The sequence below is a fragment of the Simochromis diagramma genome, unplaced genomic scaffold (genome assembly GCF_900408965.1).
Source record: "Simochromis diagramma unplaced genomic scaffold, fSimDia1.1 OVJJ01000517.1, whole genome shotgun sequence".
Lineage (NCBI taxonomy): Eukaryota > Metazoa > Chordata > Actinopteri > Cichliformes > Cichlidae > Simochromis > Simochromis diagramma.
In genome coordinates this window covers 963,133-977,591 of record NW_024387173.1, presented here as the reverse complement: position 1 = coordinate 977,591, position 14,459 = coordinate 963,133, and the positions used below count along the sequence as shown (strand labels likewise).

Sequence of the window (14,459 nt, the reverse complement as noted above, 5' to 3'; positions counted from 1 at the left end):
ACACTTAACATACAGCAAGTGAAGTGCTTATTTCTCAAAAATATATTTCTGTGTGCGTTTTGAAAAAAAATAATTAGAGAGAGTCATTATGTCAAGCTCATAATTCAAGTTAAAGTATAGAGCACTCTCAAAAACTGTAGTTGCAGGCAGAATGAAAGAGCAGTAATATTTGCTGGGTGTCACCTTTTTTAAATGACCTGTGTGCTGTTCTGAGACAAACCTTTTTTATACTCAAATGTAATCATTTACAAGCTTTCACATTAAAAGAAAATCCTTTTCACAAAAGAAAGTGCTGTAGCATCCTGTCATCACATACTGATGCTTGATAGGCTTCACAATGTGGCACATTGGGTGGTATGATAGAGTTCAAGCTATAGTTCAAAAAGAGAAAATTTGAACCCAAACCTGATGTTATTCCTAAACCTAATCAGGTTTTGTGCCTAACATCAACTAAACATTTATGGAACAAAAACAAAAAACAAAAGAAAGTAATCAAAAAAGTGTGAAAATAAGAAGTTTTATGATTGCTCCAACCAACCTCCAACTTCTAAACATGGACTTTGGTTGGTTGTTAGTTTTCTTCAAGTCAAAAAAAATTGTATCCTGATGCTGAAAAATCCAACTAAGGTGAAAACCTTTAGTAAAGGTTTTCATTAGGCCATGAACTGGGAATGAGAAGGTGTTGGCAGAAAGATCTTTCAAGGCAGGGCAGAAAAGTTGGTGTGTATATAAAGACAGATTAAAACAAAAGTTGACCAATTACCACCCAAAACTACTACTTCTCTACGTACTGAGCTGTAGCTCATAAAGTTCTTCTACTTATTGGAAGGTTGGTGGTTCAGTCCCTGAATGCTCCACATCTCCTCTTAACATCCTTACCATACTAAGCACAAATTGCTCTCTGATTCATTGTCTCTGTTGGGAAAGTTACTTTTAAAATGTATTCCACTACAGATTACAGAATAAATCCCCCAAAATGTATTTTGTAACGTATTCCATTACGTTACTCAATGAGAGTAACGTATTCTGAATACTTTGGATTACTTAACCCTTGTGTTGTCCTCAGGTCAAAAATGATCCCTAGGTGTATGGCAAACAAGTGTATGGGAATCCCGAGGACAACACAAGTTAATATATTATCATGCTTTTTACAACTGCATGAATGAACTATTGCTGTGTGGTTTTTCGCTATTACTGAAGGTTATTCGCCATACCAATATCAACAAGATTTTTAAATCTTAATATAAAATGAGCAACAGTAGGGTGGACATTAGGTAAGGCTGCACTTTTTGCAGCGATTTCATATAGAAAACTATTCCGCGCGTATATAAAACAGGTCTGCGGCTCCGAACCGTAGTAAAGGGACCTCTGGCTAATACGTTGGGTTCCGTGTCAGACTCGTAGCTGAAAACTAGCTTTACTTTATTGTCTTGGTCAATTTTGCTAGCGAGAGACAGAGAGAGGCATTGAAAGGCTGCTCCAACAGAACTTACTGTTTCAGAGGAAAACACGAACACAGTGTACAGTCGAGTCGTAACAGCTTACTTACAACTGGGCTCGTCAGGCACTCCGTTTGGCTGCAGTGGTTATTATTATATTTACAAGATTCCATCTCCCGTTTCTGCTCGGTGACAACACGTACTTTTCCACTCTCCTTTTTCCTCCCTCCCTGGTGCTCACAGACATATAACGGGTATGGCAGTCCATTCTCCCTGCAGCACGGACTACACTGCCCATAAGGCTACATTGTTTAGGCCTATGCCTGTAACACTCTGCTTATTACCTTCATATTAAATCATTTTTTGTATAATAATTTTTAAAAATATTTCTTCACGTCATTATGCGAGCCGCAAGTAGGGGTGACATGGGCCGTGAGATTGAGACACAGGCATTAGAGCCTCTTAATGTGTGTTTTGTTTGGGTTTCCATTGGCGTGGAATTACCAAAAATAGAGAGGGCATAGCCTAACATATGAAACTGGAAAATACCGCCATTTATTTCAAAAAAGTAACTGTATTCTGAATATCATCTTTTTAAACGGTAACTGTAACAGAATACAGTTACTCATATTTTGCATTTTAAATACGTAACTCCGGTACATGTATTCCGCTACTCCCCAACACTGTTCATTGTCAGAACGTGAATGTTAAATAGAAAGCACTTAAGCATATAAAATTATTCTTGTGTGAATGGGTGAATGAGGCATGTTGTACAATGTGCTGTAATGAAGTAGACAAGAGCTAGTGTCACATACTAATGTCAGCATTGTGAGTGTTGCTTGTTTTCACTGTGAAGGGTAGTGCTCTAGTTGTTGGGATGATGTGACACAACTGGTTTGCTCACCAGGGTGGCTCAAAAGTGAAGCCAAAATCATGATTTGGGTTTCAGACGAAGTCTAAAAATACAGTTAAAATTGTTACATATTATTAGTCTGTTATTGAGGAATAAGTAGCAGATATGTGTCTGTGCATTGCAATTAGTGTTAGCTAGCAAGTTAGCTGTCCACCTTCTCACGTTTGGTAGTGTCCAAGTGCTACTTTTAAAGCTTTAAATGCAGCGTGGACAGTCACAGTGACTATATTTCTCTTTCATACGAAGTCTATGATGCAATCAGATCATTTCAAACCAAAAGACAGGGCTTTTGGTCCCATCAGTTATCAGGCCCCCTTCTGTGGAACCAGCTTCCAGTTTGGATTTGGCAGACAGACACTATCTCTACTTTTAAGATTAGGCTTCAAACTTTCCTTTATTCTAAAGCAAATAGTTAGGGCTAGATCAGGTGACCCTAAATCCCCCCGTGGTTATGTTGCTGGGGGGATTGATTTTTTGATTGAGTATTTCTTCTTCAGTCACCTTTCTCACTCACTATGTGTTAATAGACCTCTCTGCATTGAATCATACTTGTTATTGGTCTCTGGCTGTATCCCAATTCAGGGTCTGCAGCCTTAAAGGCCGCATTCTAAGGCCGATTACGTCACCGCGACGCGACGAAGGCTGTCCCAATTCGAAGGCTCCTCGAAATGCGACCCTCAAATGTGTCCTTCATTTCCCTGAATTTTAAGGACGTGGCGGTGTAGACTTCGTGGCCCAATATATCCCAGAATGCATAGCGCGGCAGTGGGTGTGGATAATTTTGCTGAAAAAAACGGCGGATGAGGGGCGCCCAAAGAGTAAACTTTAAGTACTGAATATTATGTCACTTATTTATGTGCAAATGTTTAATAACGAAGAACACTAAAACATTACTGTTGGCCACATGTCGGCAAAGTTATGTGACATCAGTGACGTTTGTACTAACTTGGTTTTAAAGCCTTTACTTTAAAATATACGCCGTTCAATAGCTGACCTTAATCTTACAGAGAATGATCAAGGCTCATGTAGAAACAAACAAACAAATGAACAAAAGATTTTCTCCTTCATTTCTGTCAAACAAAGCTATATGAAACGTTTCCAGCTGTTAGTATCATGGTTGCTAGGCAACCTGGGCAGCGCAACGGAGGCTAGACCGTCCCATTTCACAAGCTTCGCACTTCCGGCCTTAGCGGTCTTTAAGTACGCGGCCCTTGAGGATCGTTGAGGCTGCGTACTTTAAGGCTGCAGACCCTGAATTGGGATACAGCCTATGTCTCTCTTCCACAGCATGTCTTTATCCTGTCTTCCTTCTCTCACCCCAACCGGTCGCAGCAGATGGCCCCGCCCCTCCCTGAGCCTGGTTCTGCCAGAGGTTTCTTCCTGTTAAAAGGGAGTTTTTCCTTCCCACTGTCGAGTGCTCGCTCATAGGGGGTCATATGATTGTCGGGTTTCTCTGTAGTATTATTGTAGGGTCTGCCTTACACAATACAAAGTATCTTGAGGTGACTGTTGTGGTGATTTGGTGTTGTATAAATAAAACTGAATTGAACTGAATTGAATCTGGTGCCACTGTTTTGATGCTTCCAGTTTAGACTTTTAATTTTCTTGTTTCTCTTTGTTTATGTTTAGCTTTAGGTTAGGATCACTGTGAAGGTTAAAATACTTCCTTTCAGAATATTAATCACATGTTTCAAGGCAAACATTTGCCATCTGCATGTCTTTGGTTTCCAAGCTTCTTGACAACACTAGCACAGCACAGTTGGCTGCCCGTTTCAGAGATTCAGGGACTTGGTGGACTCAAACTACCATACATGCTGAAAATTATACTAGGGTCCACAATGCTTTAAACACCTGATCTGACCTGGGTCCTGATCAAGTGTCAGTATGAAACAAGCTTTGAGTGAGAATGTTGCCTGGTCCTGGCTTTAACTCCACTGGTCAGCTGCTTCGAGTTTCTCTCTGGGTGCTCCTGCTTCCTCCCACAGTCCAAAGATATGCAAGTTTAAATCTAAGACATCACAGATTTTAACCCTACCCTAAAAAATATTCTGAAAAACGCTAAATGGTATTTTTCAGGACAAATATCAGTAGTTCATTTTATATATACATATACATGTATATGTATATATATATATATATATATATATATATATCTCATTTATTTGTCTCAGACTTGAGAGAATAATGGGTAAAGATTAAGGATAAGATTGATTTGTCTCTGATGTTGACTTAGACCTCAAATAGATAAAGGATTATGATCAGCATTTTGTTTGTATGCTTGAATTTTGTGCCTGGCAGTAGTCAAACTGAGCTGAGTTTATGACAGACGATGATGTTCAACCTTTATTGTCCATTTTTGCAAAGAATGACATGCGGAGGAAATTCAGCAGATGTTTAGCAGAGCTTTAAGTTATAAGTCTGCGGGTCAATTTATTTAAACTTCCCAAGGCCTTTTCCCTGTTGTGAGAGAACAATCCATCCCCATCCCATAATGTCATGGCTAATGCCATTTAGTCAGGTGCATCTTCTCATTAAAATGCATGTTGTCCTGTGGAGTCAGCTTCCTGGTGCACCAGCCATAGCACCGGGATAACAATCCACTTTTTAGAGGTTTGCTAAATCCAGTAGGAGGTTGGAAGGATGGTGATGGAATACAATGGTTTTGCTTCTTCTTTGTGTTTTGCATTTTATTTGGATATAAGGTAACAATGTATCTTTTTTCACTGAGTGAATAAATACTGTAACTGTTTAACATGATGATTTAATAGCTGAGCATCTCACTCCTATCTCACTCTCTACAAGAAAGGATACGAGAGAGTTTGTAGTTGAGCAGTTGCTAAGAACATATCAAATTTCAGTAGCATGTAAACACATTCTATATGGAAACAATGAATTCTTTTTCATATTTTGAAGTTTTAATGTATAATTGGAGTGAGTCCTGGTCTTCATGATGGATTGTTCCCTTTTCGTCACGTTTCAAAATCATGTACAATATCTGCTACTTTTACATATTGGAGATTGAAAGATAGACAGTGAAAACAATCAATAAACAAAGTAGATGACTCAAAGAAAGAAGGAAAGAAGGAGACCAAAATATAAAAAAAAAGAAAGAAAGACCAATGTTTTTTTCTTGATTTGAGAAATTAAAGACTGGGTGAAAAGGTAAAAGTGAGGCAGAGAACAAGTGGAATGAAAAAAAACTACACATGGCACATGAAAAGACACACACAAGACACACTCATACACACAGACACACTCGCAGACTTCACTAGTTTTCACCACTCGTGTTAAGGCACACACATACATTCAGTCACTGTTACTGTGGTGAAGTTAAACAGTGCTTAGTATGTGACACCACCATCTATTACACTAAAACAGGAGAGTGTGCGCCAAAACCTGAAACTGCACAGACCGTGTGTGTGTGTGTGTGCGTGCGTGTGTGTGTGTGTGTGTGTGTATGAGAGAGTGAGTGAGAGATCCATCCATCACACCTGAATAACTGCTGATCTGACAGGAAGTGCCTGTGGCCCTCCTGCTTCCTGATTGGGCTGTCTCTCTGGGGTAGCACAATAAACAGGGGTTAAATGTTACATGATGGTGAATTTGAACAGCACTTTCAAACTCTAATGGTATCGCTTACTTGTTCGGTCCTTGAAAAATGCCTGCCACTGGAGGGCACCAATGTGAAGATAACTGATGGATTTTAAGTTTCTTTTAAATCTAATGAAATTTAGGCATTACATGTTCTTGGTATATATGAGATGAGTCAACTGTGGTCATAAAAGGATGACATGGTCAGGTACGCTGGGATTAAACAAGGCAGGAATCAGAATTCATCAGATCAGACAACTTTTTCCAACCATCTATTTCCTGTTCTCAGGTCACAGGAGTGACATCCGGTGTGGCCTAATGCTGCTGTAACCCATTCAAGGATCAACACGTGTGTTTAAAGATGATCTTCTGCATACTTTGATTGTAACAAGCAGTTGCATTATTGTTGCCTATCAGCTTAAAGCCAATCATTCTCTTCTATCCTCTGACACCAAAAAGGAATTTCTGCCCAGAGAACGGACACACGGGATATTTTCTCCTTTTCAGAACATTCTCTGTAAATCCCAGAAAATGTGCAGAGATGTCAGCCTTAGTGAGAAGTATCTCTGAATGCTTCACTATCCTTTCTATTATGAGATTTTTATTATGATTCCTGAAAGATAACATTATTGGTGGGATGATTTAAAGTAAACAATCATAAATACACTACCGGTCAAATGTTTGGACACACCTTCTCATTTAATTTTTTTAAAATTATTATTATTTTTACTACTTTCTACATTGTAGATACATACTGAAGACATCAAATATATGAAGCAAGATATATGGAATGATGTAACAAAGAAAAAAGATACATAACTCTAAATAGGTCTAATATTTCAGATTCCTCAAAGTAACCACCCCTTTGCTTTGTTGACAGGGCTGCAAACCCTTCTCTCAGTGAGCTTCATGATGTAGTCACCTGAAATGGTTTCACTTCACAGGTGTGCTGTGTCAGGGTTCATTTGTGGAATTTCTTTCCTTCTTATTTGGGTTGGGAACATCAGTTGTGTTGTCCAGAAGTCATGTTAGTACACAGCTGACAACTGTTAGAATTTGTATTCTGACAAGAACCAATCAGCTAAGTAAAGAGAAACAACAGCCCATTATTACTTTAAGAACTGAAGGTCAGTCAGTCCGGAACATTGCTAACTTTGAATGTGTCCCCAAGTGCAGTCGCAAAAACCATCAAGTGCTTCGACGAAACTGGCTCACCTCTGCTACTGAGGATAAATTCATCTGAGTCACCAGCCTCAGAAATCTCAAGTTAACAGCACCTCAGATTAGAGCTCAGATAAATGTCACACAGAGTTCCAGTAGCAGACTCATCTCTACAACAACTGTTCAGAGGAGACTGTGTGAATCAGGCCTTTATGGTCAAATAGCTGCTAAGAAACCACGACTAAGAAAAAGCAACAAGCAGAAGAGATTTGTTTTGGGCCGAGAAACACAAGGAATGGACATTAGACCAGTGGAAATCTGTGCTTTGGTCTGATGAGTCCAAATTAGAGATCTCTGGTTCCACCCAATGTGTCTTTGTGCGACGCAGAAAAGGTGGTCTCTGCATGCATGGTTCCCACTGTGAAGCATGGAGGAGGAGGTGTAAATGGTAAATGGTAAATGGCCTGTATTTATATAGCGCTTTACTAGTCCCTAAGGACCCCAAAGCGCTTTACATATCCAGTCATCCACCCATTCACGCACACATTCACACACTGGTGATGGCAAGCTACATTGTAGCCACAGCCACCCTGGGGCGCACTGACAGAGGCGAGGCTGCCGGACACTGGCGCCACCGGGCCCTCTGACCACCACCAGTAGGCAACGGGTGAAGTGTCTTGCCCAAGGACACAACGACCGAGACTGTCCAAGCCGGGGCTCGAACCGGCAACCTTCCGATTACAAGGCGAACTCCCAACTCTTGAGCCACGATCGCGGCTCAAGTGTGGGGGTGCTTTGCTGTTGGGGGATTTGTTCAAAACTGACGGCACACTGAACCAGCATGGCTACCACAGCATCCTGCAGTGGCATGCCATCTCATCAGGACTGGGTTTCATTGGACCATCATTTATTTTTCAACAAGACAATGACCCCGAACACACCTCCAGGCTGTGTAAGGGCTATTTGACCAAGAAAGAGAGTGATGGAGGCCTGGCCTGCACAGTCACCTGACCTAAACCCAGTCAAGATAGTTTGGGATGAGATGGACCGCAGCATGAAGGCAAAAGGGCCAACAAGTGCTCAGGATCTCTGGGAACTCCTTCACGACTGTTGGAAAACCATTTCAGGAGACTACCTCAAGAAGCTCATCCAGAGAATTTCAAGAGTGTACAAAGCAGTAATCAAAGCAAAGGGTGGATATTTTCAAGAATCTAAAATATAAAACATGTTTTGAGTTATTTCACACTTTTTTGTTTCCTGCATGATTCCATATGTGCTCATTCATAGTTTTGATGCCTTCAGTGAGAATCTACAATGTTAAAAGTCATGACAATAAAGAAAAACCATTAAATGAGAAGGTGTGTCCAAACTTTTGACTGGTAGTGTATGTCACTGTAAACAAATAAATCTGTTTATCAAAATCATCATTATTTTTAGGGGTGGAAATCAAGAACCACTTCTTGTTGATATTGAGTATCAATCCCATTTATCCGTTCCAGTTAAACTTGAATTACAATCAGCTGATTCCAGTTTATGGATTCAGCAGCTAATTTACAGAGTAACTCTGCATTAACTTGCAGAAAAGTGCTCTGTGTAAATTTGTAATAATTACTTTTTTTGAGTAACAGCCCAAACACACAAAACAACAAAGAGGGTTATGCTGCCTATTGATGGTGGTGAGTCTCAAAGCGAAGCCAGTAAGAACCCAGTGAGCGTCACTAAGTGACTTAATAAGGAATCAAATCGATAATGGAATGAGAATCATTAAATTCTTATTCTTCTTATTATTAGTATTAGTATTAGTAATATTACTAGTAGTAGTAGCATTAATAATATTATCACCTAGTAAAGTGTAAAATTTTGCACCTTACTAGTCTTGCACCATTTGTCATTCAAATGGTTCTTCAGATTTGCTGCCTCTGTAGACATGTAGGCACATTTTGACATGTTGATACGATTTACTGTTTTGATGTTATAAGCCATTTTTTAGGCTGGATGCCACACACAGACTGAATGCTGTTACCATGGTAACTCAGTGGCTTTTCCTCTGACACAGCTGCAAGCTAATGACTGTTGATGTGTGGATTCATTTGAATATTACCATTTCATTGGGTTGAATCTCTTTTGTTCCATCACCTTTCTCTATTAGTATGCTGTACTGTAGTGGGGGTTTCAGAATTCAGGCCATAACATGGTTCATGTAGATTTCAAAATGTCTCCAAAAGTGCTTAGAGGGCAATTTGAATGTATGAATAGCCACAAAACTGCCTTTTTTGGTGATTAATAATAATCAGAAAAAATCCGTAGATCTATAGTTTGCATGCCACAGCATGTTAACAGCATGTTGTTAAATCTTTGAAGATTTATTTATGAGTCAAATAGTGAAGGATTTTTTGAAATATCCTGTCTCAGAGTGACACTGAAAAACTAGCTCATGCATTTATTACTTCTAGGCTGGACTACTGTGATTCATTATTATCAGGATGTCCTAAAACTAGAAAGAGAGAGAATATTTCTCCTGTATTGGCTTCCCTTCATTGGCTCCCTGTTAAATCCAGAATTGAATTCAAAATCTTGCTCCTCATATTCAAGGTCTTAAATAATCAGGCCCCATCTTATCTTAATGATCTTGTAGTACCATATCACCCTATTAGAGTTTGGATTGAATTTGGGAGACACACTCACTATGTGTTAATAGACCTCTCTGCATTGAATCATTACTGTTATTAATCTCTGTCTCTCTTCCACAGCATGTCTTTCATCCTGTCTTCCTTCTCTCACCCCAACCGGTCGCAGCAGATGGCCCCACCCCTCCCTGAGCCTGGTTCTGCTGGAGGTTTCTTCCTGTTAAAAGGGAGTTTTTCCTTCCCACTGTCGCCAAAGTGCTTGCCCGTAGGGGGTCATATAATTGTTGGATTTTTCTCTGTATGTATTATTGTAGGGTCTACCTTACAATATCATAAAATGCACCTTAGAACACACATGCGTCAACACTACATATGAGCGGGCGGAGGGAGGTTTGGAGTCTTCACACACCCCCGTTCTCTGTTGGGGCGGGGGGGCTGGGAGGAGGAGTTGGCCGTCCAATAGGGCTTTGGAGCGTGATGTCACAGGAGGCGGGCCACGCCCCCCGCCGCCATGACAGTAGGCCAGACAAAGGATACAGCTTCAGCTATGGTTCGAGTAATAGGTAGTTTGCACAACAAGTTCAAAATGTTACACACTACAATGCCAATCCGATTACTCTTATCATGTGAGGCTGAAGACACAACACTTCTTGACAAGATCGTTAAGGTTTGCTGTGTTTTTGTTAATATGTGCCCCAGTGTTGTTGTCAAACCAGGGCCAAATGACACTTGCTCCTGTTGAGTACTCTTAAAGCTGTTTTTTTGGATGTACAGTACATTGTAAATAGTTGTACTTTGTGTGAAGTTGTTTTAATAAAACAAAAAAGAATAGTATATTCGTTTGTTTTTCTTTATTATAGATCTATTCACATGTACACAGCAATCACATAAAAATGAAATGCAAACTATTTACATCGCACCACACAGCTGTCATCAATCTTTAACCACAACATGAAACATTACAGGCTATTTAGAGCAGCACATTGTTTCGAGAAGTATTTCCCAACAAGTTCAGGAAGGCACACTTTACGAAAGAAGTCTTGTGCTTGCTTTAAGCGCGGTTTCCAGAAATCCACAGCAGGGAAGACGCGAATCACAGCAAGGTCTCTCTGTGTCCACACAACGAGGTCACAGTGGTTGGAGCCCGTAACAAAGATTTGTGTTTGTACCTGGCAGTAGTATGGGTGCGCCTGCTTCAACTGAAGACCATTAGCAGCTACCTCCAAGCAAATGTCTTTGTCCTGTGCAGCCAAAGCCTCCTTAATGCTGGCCGTTCGTTGTTTAAAAGGACACTTTATCTCCAGGCACCCCTTACCACAACAGTCACATATTGTCAGTCCGTCTGGAGATGCTCCTACTTCCGGAAAATTGGTGTTCACACAGAAACCACATAAACGTACCTGCAGATTGCGGTGATGCGCAACACTATGGGCTGGAGTGTCCAAACTTGTAGCCAAAACAGCATGCATAGCCGAAGCTGTGATTCTCCCTGCACGCCAGCGAAACCATGCAGGGGTCATGTGCTGCGATCTAGTCTGTGCTTCAATCTCTTCTGCCTGCGCCTCTGTAACACTTGCTGCCGTAAGAAACTTTAGACAGTGCACCTGAAGATCAGGAATTCCAAGGGACTCAGCGTCTCTGTTGTGTAAACACACCAGTGATTGGGGTAATGTGGGTGACTGTGTAGTGTAGTTTGTGTAATAGTTTTCGACTCCACACAAAGTCACTGCTTTGCTGTGCTTCTGCAGCGTATCCAGTAATGGTGACAAATCCTCCAGCGTTGCAATAGGAATCTGCCTTTTTTGCGATCGCCTCCTTTTGCCTATTGATGCAGAGGGTGTGTTTATGACTTCATCAAGACCACGTTTTTGGGCAGCTGCTGAGGAGAAGTCAATGTTGTGTGCAACCTCGGGCTGTATCCTGGTCATATTTCCAGGCAATACCCAATATGCTGGCTCGTCTGTTACAGTTCTGGTGCCTCTGATACGCACTGTAGCCTCGACTTTAAACAAAAGAGCAGCAACATGGGTGCAGGTCTCTGCAACTCCGGCCATGCATGTGCAGTGAGCAGCCTCAACTCTCCCATTGGTGCTCACAATGACCCATGGCTGTAATGCAGTTTCATTCAGACGTTGTGAGTGCAGTACCTGAAACACACAAAAACTACTTTTAATAAAAGGCCTGTAATTAACAGAGGCTAATATAGATGGGTTGGCTGTACGTGCAAATCAAAAATTGTAACAAGGAAGTTGTTTAGAAAGCAATCAAGTTCAAAGCGACTTACCTTTGTCTTAACGACAACGTACTCGCAGCGTGGAGGCTTAAAGATGGACAAATCTTGCACCCAGCCGTTCGTGAATCTGACTTGTCATACTCGAATTGTCATAAGTGTGCTGTCAGCTCATTGGTCACAAAGCAGGAGAGGGGCTGGGAATTATGTTTTCAAACAAAGCGTTAATTCCATTAAAAGTTATAGACTACTTTTGATTCTCACTGTATTACGGGACAAAGTGCGTCCCTTATTAGCTCAATACGGGAAGTGTACTTTTGTTTCGAAATACGGGACAATTCCGTTTTTTAAGGGACAGTTGGCAACCCTACCTGCCAGTGTAGCAGAAATGATGACGGATGATGACGGCAGCAGCAGCCGTTCTTCTCTGCGTGAGTAGCTTAATGTTGTTCATGTGTAATTTACGTTGAGTAGGCTAACCACGTTATTACATTAATGCATGTAAGGTGAACTAGCAAACATCATCATAGCTACATGCAGCTGTCTTCTTGTTTGATGGCAGATACTCCCTTCACCCTGGCCAAAAAGGCTAAAATGACCAAAGAAAAAGAGGGAAACAGCTAAACATGAGAGGTTTTTGGACAAAGTTTGTGTTTTTTCCATTGTTTAAGCACTGCTTCCAGCCAAGAGTGATACCATATATGCCCCATAGCTGCGGAAAAGGCTAACATTGTTATCTTTTTACAAAAAACCAGCTGAACATGAGAGGTTTTTGGACCAATTTTGTGTTCTCCATTCTTTAAGCACCGGTTTGAGCACCGTTTGAGCACCGGCACCGTTTCAAAAGTACCGATTTGGCACCGGTATCGGATAAAACCTAAACGATACCCATCCCTACTTCAAGGTATGGAGGCCGATCTCCCCCCACCACTTCCCCTGCCAGTGGCAGACGCCCTCAGACATCGGTGCATTGGTGGTTCTTTGTGCCCGGGGATGGGCGTCCAGGTACCCACCAGCTCACTCCTGGTGGCTGCTTGTCGGGGCCTGGAGCCTGAGGCTCGCTCGGGCCACTTCGGGGGTGGGGTGCCCTCAGCCTCTCGGCCTGGGGCTCGGTCACTCTGGCGCAGCTGGCTGCCGGTGGAGCTCACGGGCACGTCACTGCAACCCCCCCCCCCCACTTATGCTCCGCGGCTGCTGAGTGAGCCCTCATCTGGGACTCTCCTCAGCTCTTTCTGGGACAGTGGCGCGGCTGCCCCTCTGTTGGTCTTCCTTGGTCTCTTGTGTTCTGGGGGCCTCTGGATGTCTGGAGTTTTGAGCTCCTCCATACCTGCTTCATGCCCTGGAGGACGGGGCTGTGGCCCCCCCACACCCTCTAGCAGATCATTACATGAAGGAACCTTTTAAATACAAGCGCACTCATGCTCACAGGTGTACACACGGGTGCTCACACACACAAACTACACCCTTTTTGGCTGCTACCTCAAAGCACACTGTGCGTTGTCGATCTTACGTGCTCCACAATAATGTTTAATATTTAGTATTTACTCTTATATTCCCATAGATCATCGTGATGTTGTTTATTATGTTGCTTTTTTTTTCTTCTGCTTGTTTTCTCTTTTTTCTTTCTCAGCAGGTGATCCAGGTGATTGATATATGTATTTTTTGTCTGCTTATTTTGTTGGTTTTTGTTATTTGCCCTTTATCCCCATCCCGCTTCCCCGCTGTTTTTCTTTCCCTCTTTCTTTCTCCCCTTTCTTTTCCCCAGTCAAGTCTGTCCCATATTTAGCAAAGTGAAAATAAAATAAAATAAACAATAAAAGGTGAATCAAATAGACCATTACGGCAAGGCTGGGATGGTCCATTTGGTAAAGTAAATCCGTTGGGCATCTTTCTTTGCCTTTAGACAATAATTCTGATGACAAAAGAACCAAATGGGACAGGCAAAAAAATAAAATAAAATAAAATAAAAAAACCTTACAATATCAAGCGCCTTGAGGTGACTGTTGCTGTGAGTTGGCGTTGTAGAAATAAAATTCAATGAAATTGAAATTAAATTGATTAGACATCAGATTTTAACTGCAAGACTCCAAATATTTTAAATGTGTTCATTTGCCATGTTTGTTTTTTAAACAATGCATGCTAATCAACAACAGGCAAATCATAATATTATGATTTGATACTAGACTATGACACTATTCATTGATGGAACAGAATAAATGTAGTTAATTATTTCATATTATATTTACATGATGAAAAAGAGTTATATGTATATATATTTATATTATATATCATTGTGCTTTCAGTAATGTCATAATCACCCTGACTGTTATTTAAGAGTGACTTTTAAGAGACTGACAGGTGATCAGCAATGACAGTGATTCTGTCAAAGTCCTCTAGTCGTCTTGTGCTGGCTTATCATTTTAAACCACTCTCTCTCTTCTGCCAGTGTGTGAGTGTATGTGTGAATGGGTTAACATCAGTTCTTGTGTTTCAGGGGT

The 14,459-nt window shown here is 41.2% G+C and overlaps 1 long non-coding RNA gene across 1 annotated transcript; it reads left to right on the top strand.

The window, feature by feature from the left end:
* The first annotated feature begins 1,979 nt into the window (after positions 1-1,979).
* LOC120744751 lies at positions 1,980-14,183 on the top strand. The gene is made up of 3 exons (XR_005698454.1): positions 1,980-2,805; positions 3,579-3,583; positions 14,173-14,183. It is a non-coding gene; the product is annotated as an uncharacterized LOC120744751 (long non-coding RNA).
* The last annotated feature ends 276 nt before the right edge of the window (positions 14,184-14,459 follow it).